The sequence below is a fragment of the Aspergillus ochraceoroseus genome (genome assembly GCF_002846915.1).
Source record: "Aspergillus ochraceoroseus IBT 24754 chromosome Unknown P175scaffold_5, whole genome shotgun sequence".
Lineage (NCBI taxonomy): Eukaryota > Fungi > Ascomycota > Eurotiomycetes > Eurotiales > Aspergillaceae > Aspergillus > Aspergillus ochraceoroseus.
In genome coordinates this window covers 602,848-610,912 of record NW_024468480.1, presented here as the reverse complement: position 1 = coordinate 610,912, position 8,065 = coordinate 602,848, and positions in this window count along the sequence as shown.

Genomic DNA, 8,065 nt, shown 5'->3' with positions numbered 1-8,065 from the left:
CTTATACTATTAAGATTTTTATCTATTATCTTAAGATTAAGGACTAGATAAAGAGATTACTTTAATTTATTAATTATAATATATTTTACCTACTTAATATATAGTATATTAGGAATAATATAATAAAGTTAGAAAATAATAATAAAAAAGTTTAAAATAATTATAATAATTAAAAATTTACTAATATTATAATATAAGTATTTTATTATTTTTATTTTTATATAATAAAATTAAATTATTTTTTTAAAATTTTTTAATATTTATAGTATATTCTATTAAATCTTAAAATTTAATAGGAAAAAGAAAAAAAATAATATTATTAATATATTTTTATAATTTTTTTAATTTTTTAATTTTATTAACTTATTATTTTTATATTTTATTATTTTATAATATTTTACTAGTATCTTACTTATATCTTATTTATATAATAGAACTTATTTAAGATATCTTATATATTTTTTAAATTTTTTACTAATTATTAAGTATTTTTATATATTAATTATTATTTTTATTTAATTAAGTATTAGTCTTTACTATATAATTTTTATTATATAATAATCTATTCTACCTCTTATTCTTTCTTATTATTAATAATAACTAGCTAGAATAGTACTAGTAAGTTACTATCTTTTATATTTTATTTTTTAAGAAATAATATATAGAAGATTAAGTAGATTTTCTTATATAATTTAAGTAATTATAAATAATATATTTATTAATTTATTATCTTAATTATTTTAAATAGCTCTTTATATTTAGTATCTAGTTTCTTATTAGGCCTTTATATATAGATATTCTTTATAAATAATAATATTTATTAGCCTATATAATATTTAATTAGGTAATATCTCCTATTATAGCTTCTTACTTACTATTTAATAGTATAGCATAGGCTTTCTTCTAGCTAATAGTATTTTACTTATAATTAGTTAAGTTATTCTCCTATTACTATAATTATACTAGAGTCCCTGATATTAGTAAGCTTAAATAGCACTAGCTAGTAGCCATACTATATCTTATAAGGAGATATTCCTAATAATATATTTTTTATATTATTATATATAAATTCTACTATACCTAGCTAATCTACCTAATTAATTTATTAGTAATTAATATAAGTTCTTAAATAAGTTTCTAATATCTAGTTCTAATATTTTATTTAGCTATCTATTTATAGGTAGATGTAAGCATCTCACTGGCGAGGTGCTTGGGTATGGGTAGTGTTAGTAAAGGAAGCAAAGCTACACAGAGTATAAGGATAGTAGGAAGGTATTAGAAGTAATAAAATAAAGTACTTGCCTCTTAGTATTTTAAAGATTATTATATTATTATTTATATTACTTAATTAAGTTACTAATATAATATAAATAACTTAAATATTACTATTTTTTTAATTATTCTTAATTACTAGATATATAATTTAATATATAGTTTAGTATATAGTTATATATTATATAATTACTATAATAATTATCTCTTCTTTTTTTAGTAGTATATCTATATACTATATATATTATACCTAATCTAGCTTAATACTTTATTAAGAAGGAACTAGTTCTAGTTAATATAATATAATCTACTTTTTTATTTAATATTAGAAATAATAATAATATATATAATATTACTTTTATTAATTATATTTTATTAAATAAAATATAAATAATATTATATTTTACTTTAAATAAAATAATAAATAAAAATAAATAATTTATTAAATATACTAGTAATAAATAAAAATATTATTATAATATAAATATTATAAAAAAATATTTTTTTATATATATTTTTTCTAGTCTAATCTATATTTTAAAAAATTTCTTTTAATAGATTAATATATTATATTAGGTAGATTATTATTATTTAAATATTATAATAATAATTAATTATATTATAAATCTTATAGCTCCCTTAAAATATCCTTTATTAAGTACTATACTAGCCATATCTTTATAGAAGAGAGCTTATTTAGCTATTATTATTTTTTTTTTATAAGTATCTTTATTCTAATAATATAGGTTTATTATATTAATTATTTATAAGCTTTTATAATAAATTCTTCTATATTTATATTAATTATAATATCTATAATTTTTATTATTACTAATATATTTTTTATAATTCTGTCACGGCGTGCACTAGGTGCACTGGTGCCAAGGCAATGATTACTAGGGTATATAAGGTGGGATTCGGGCAGATCAGACATCAGGTCTGATTATAGTGACCTTTTGGTCTAATAGTTTAGACATGTTGCCTGAATTGCATGCTCTTATAAGTATGATCAGACCTGATGGATAGATAGTTATGGTTTGAATCCGGCTGGTATTATTATGCGATAATGATAAAATTAAGTCCTAGGGTTGGGTAGTCCTGCTAGACCTAAATAGGTGCTAGGGCTGGGTTGAGTCCCACTAGGCTGAATAGGTGCTAGGGCTGGATTGAGTCCCGCTAGACCTGAATAGGTACTAGGGCTGGGTTGAGTCCTGCTAGACCTGAATAGGTGCTAGGGCTAGGTTGAGTCCCGCTAGACCTGGTTGTGCTACCAGATTTGAACCACGCCTACCTGCTCATAGCCCTTAGCTTAGCCTAGCTGGCTTAGGGCTAGGGGTCCCTACTAAATATACACTAGTTGGCTTGCGGTCAAGCCTTATCTTAAGGAAGGAGATAGTTGTCACGGCGTGCACTAGGTGCACTGGTGCCAAGGCAATGATTACTAGGGTATATAAGGTGGGATTCGGGCAGATCAGACATCAGGTCTGATTATAGTAACCTTTTGGTCCAATAGTTTAGACATGTTGCCTGAATTGCATGCTCTTACAAATTCTTACTATTATTACTTTATTATTTAATAGAATTATATCTTCCTTATCTTTTATAACTATTCCTAGTATTATAGTAACTCTTACTACCTCTCTTTCTACTTTTTCTACTATAGTAACTCTAGCTACTCCTGCTACTATTATTATACTAGCTCCTATTATTATACTAGCTCTTATTATTATACTAGCTCCTATTATTCCTACTATTACTATAGCCCTAGCTACTCTAATTATTCTAGTTACCTTTACTAGCCTGGCTACTATTATATAAATACTATATTATCTATATTATATTAAGTCTTAGTAGTATATAAATAATAATTCTATAAAAGCTTATTCTTATATATACTTAAATCTAGAATAGTAATATACTTAATATACTTACTTATATAAAAAGTACTTCTTTATTATCCTATCTATATAGATTAGTCTTAGAGAAATTTAGATAATATTTAGTAAGATAATAAATATAGTAGCCTGTATTTAATAGGCTTATACTATTAAGATTTTTATTTATTATCTTAAGATTAAGGACTAGATAGAAAGATTATTTTAATTTATTAACTATAATATATTTTACCTACTTAATATATAGTATATTAAGAATAATATAATAGAGTTAGAGGATAGTAATAAGAAGGTTTAGAATAATTATAATAATTAGAGATTTATTAATATTATAATATAAATATTTTATTATTTTTATTTTTATATAATAAAATTAAGTTATTTTTTTAAAATTTTTTAATATCTATAATATATTTTTATTAAATCTTAAAATTTAGTAAAAAAAAAAAAAAAAGTAATATTATTAATATATCTTTATAATTTTTTTAATTTTTTAACTTTATTAATTTATTATTTTTATATTTTATTATTTTATAATATTTTACTAATATCTTATTTATATCTTATTTATATAATAGAACTTATTTAGAATATCTTATATATTTTTTAAGTCTTTTATTAATTATTAAGTATTCTTATATATTAGCTATCTTTTTTATTTAACTAAATATTAATCTTTACTATATAATTTTTATTATATAATAATTTATTTTACCTCTTATTCTTTCTTATTATTAATAATAACTAGCTAAAGTAGTACTAGTAAGTTACTATTTTTTATATTCTATTCTTTAAGAAATAATATATAGAAGACTAGATAGATTTTCCTATATAATTTAGGTAATTATAGGTAGTATATCTATTAATTTATTATCTTAACTATTTTAAATAATCCTTTATATTTAGTATCTAGCTTCTTACTAGATCTTTATATATAGATATTCTTTATAAATAATAATACCTATTAGCTTATATAGTATTTAATTAAGTAATACCTTTTATTATAATTTCTTACTTACTATTTAGTAGTATAGTACAGGCTCTCTTCTAGCTAATAATATTTTACTTATAATTAGTTAAGTTATTCTCCTACTACTATAACTATACTAGAGTCCCTAATATTAGTAAGCTTAAGTAGTACTAGCTAGTAGCTATACTATATCTTATAAGGAAATATCCCTAATAATATATTTTTTATATTATTATATATAAATTCTATTATATCTAGCTAGTCTATTTAATTAGTTTATTAGTAATTAATATAGGTCCTTAAATAAGTCTCTAATATCTAATTCTAATATTCTATTTAGCTATCTATCTATAGATAGAATATAATACTTAGTTATGTCATGGCATAGCCATGTACCTATCTGGTTAGATTCTGCCCTAACTATCCATCTCTACTCCTGTATTTAAGCCATGTTGCCCCTAATCCTATTATAGCTCTTTAAGCTATATCCTTATCCTAACCTAATCCCTATCTATTATATCTATATATAGATAGCCTAAATATATATCCTGCTATTAACTATACTTACTACCTACTTATCCTTCATAATATTATATAATTTCTACCCTAGGTATAGTTACTACTAGTATATTAAAATAACCTAAACTACTCCTAATTATAGACTTAGTTAAGAAATTTATAAGCTATATTATAAATAATCCTACTATTTAGATTATTTATCTTAGATCCTGTAATAGATATACTAATTCCCTAAAGAAGGAGATTTACACCCTTTAAAACTAAGCTAATAAAGCTAGCCTAGAGCTAGCTAAGAAGGAAGAAATAATACTATATTAGAAGAAAAAACTAGAAGCTATTTAATAAAAGTTAATTAAATCTAAGTATATATTTATTATATTATAGGTTACTATTACTTTTACTATACTTACTTCTATTACTACCCCTGCCTCTACTAAACATGCCCCTCTTACTAAAGCTATAGTAACTAATATAATAGGAATACTTATACCTGTTTCTACTAGCCTGCCCCCTAATACCTATCTTAATAAGAAACTCCCTAATCTATAAGAGTTTAATAGTACTTATTCTAATCTCTATTACTTCATATAATAGATCTATAATAAAATAGATACTAACCTAGACTATTTCCTAGCTATTAAGGCCTAACTAACCTATATAATAGGATATCTAACTAGAAAGGCTTATAAATTAATCCTACTTAAGATAAGATTTAATATCCTTTAGTTTCTAGATTATTCTAACTTACTTAATTATCTAGAAATAATATTTAGAGACCTTAATTAAGTTTAAAATATTTAGAACTACTTTTATAGTTAGAAATAAAGAAACTTAGATTTTAATACTTACTTTATAGAGTTTTATTATCTTACTCTAGAAAAGAAAATACTTAATAATTTCTTAATATTTCTTTTAACTTAAAATATTTTAATTAAATTCTAAGATATATTACTTTATAATCCTATCTTATTTTAAGATTTCTAAAAATATACTAATTATCTTTAATTACTAGAAAATTACTACTACTAATACTAGCTATAAGTATCCTATTCTTGCCTGATACCTAGTTCTTACTACCCTAGTCTAGTAGTACTAAAGAATTTCTCTAGTTCTATCCTACCTAGTCATCCTATTACACCCCCCATACTTAGAAGAGATTTAAATATTATAAACCTATCTTATGCCTACTATATACCATACTCCCCTAAGGAAGGATAATATAAGTATAAGAAATACTTTTATTATAAAAATAAAGTATATTATATAAAAAATTATCCCTTACTTAACTAATATCTTATATAAATTTAAGAGTAGATAAATATACTAGTATACTTTTCTAGCCTGATTTTTATTATAATATTGCCTATTTTTTATATTATAGCTTGGAATAACCCCCTTACTACCCTAAAAAAACTTAACTAACTATACTTATTTAATACCCTACCTAACTTAAAAAATAGAGTTTACCTAGCTATAATTATTACCTAGTACTAGAATATATATAGAAACCCCTACTACTAAATATACTACTCTATCTATCCTATATTATTATTAAATTAACTAACTTTCCTAATCTCTATTACATGCGCGCTAATCTTATAATATAATAGGTATAATTATACTAAAAAAACCTAAAAATACTAACTTATACTATAACTAATTCTAGAATTAAAGAAATTAATTTTATAGATTACTAATAAGTAGAAATATATAAATTAAAGATTATTCTACTCCCCTATTTAATACTCTTATCTAACTTCTATAATAAGAAGGTAAAAGAAGGTATAGTAACTTATTATATAAAGACTAACTTATTATTAAATAATTACTATAACTAGAAATCTATCTTTTATATTACCTATCTCTCCTATTACCTAATTATCTTAGGACTGGCCTAGCTTACTATATATAATCTAAAGATATATTTCTTTAATTAAATAGTTATATTTAATAGCTAATACTATTATAAATACTATAATATATCTCTTAAGTTTATAAGGGTAAGAGCCCTAATAAATATTTCCTAAAAAAATTAACCTAAATAATTAAATTAATAAAAAGAACTACTAGAGTTAAAACCCTCTATATTTATAAAAATATACTAAATATTACTAAGAGTACTAGCTATATATACTTACTATCTAGTATAGAAATTATACTAAACCTTATTAGATAAAGTTAATAAAGAATTAAAATATAGAGATACTAGTCCTAAATTATTATTTATATTTTTTCTAGAATTATAAGATTTCTAAGATATATTTAATTCTTAAGAAGTAGAAAAGCTACTACTATACTAATTATATAATTATAATATTAAGATTTAAGAAGGAAAATAGCTCCTATTTAATAAATTATACCTAATATCACGAGTATAATTAATTATTCTAAAGGAATAGCTAGAAAAGAATTTAAAGAAGGATTTTATATATTCTAGCTTATCTCTAGCTACCTCTCCTATTCTATTTATTAATAAGCCTGGAGGTGGCCTCTATCTATATATAGATTATTAAGGACTAAATATTATATTAATTAAGGACTATTATTTATTACCTCTAATTAAAGAAATCCTAAATAACTTACAGGGAATATAATACTTCTCTAAAATTAATTTAGTAACTACTTTTAATAATATCTATATTAAGAAGGAGTTAGAGTACCTAATTACTTTCTAAACCTATTTTAGACTATATAAGTTTCTAATTATACTATTTAGCCTAACTAGTACTCTAGCTATCTTCTAATATTTTATAAATAATATTCTATAATAGTATATAGATATATTTTATAATATATTTTTAGATAATATCCTAATCTATAGCTATATAAAAAAAGAATATATTAAATACTTGAGATAAATATTATAAATCTTAAAAAATAATAACCTATATATAAAGATATTTAAGTATAAATTTTACTAGCTAGAAGTTAAGTTTCTAGGTATTATTATTAGAAGAGAAGATACTTATATAAACCCTAAGAAGATTAAGACTATAGTAGATTAGAAGCTACTTAAGATAGTTATTAATATTAAGAGTTTTATAAGATTTACTAGGTTTTATTAATACTTTATTAAAGGATTCTTATAGATTCTTGTACTTATTATTACTTTAAAGAAGAAAGAAATCCTATTTTTATAAACTTTAACTTACTAGACTACTTTTAAAATATTAAAAGTAGAATTTATTAAAGAACTAATACTATAGTCCTTTAATTAGAACTAACTAATTATTTTAAAAATTAATACCTTAGACTTTATATTTACTAGAGTACTATTATAATATAATAATAATAAAATTCTATATCTAATAAGATTCTACTTAAAAAAAATAACTTTAACTAAGTATAATTATAAGATATATAATAAGGAGTTACTAGTAATTATTTATTATTTAAAAGAATAGATTCT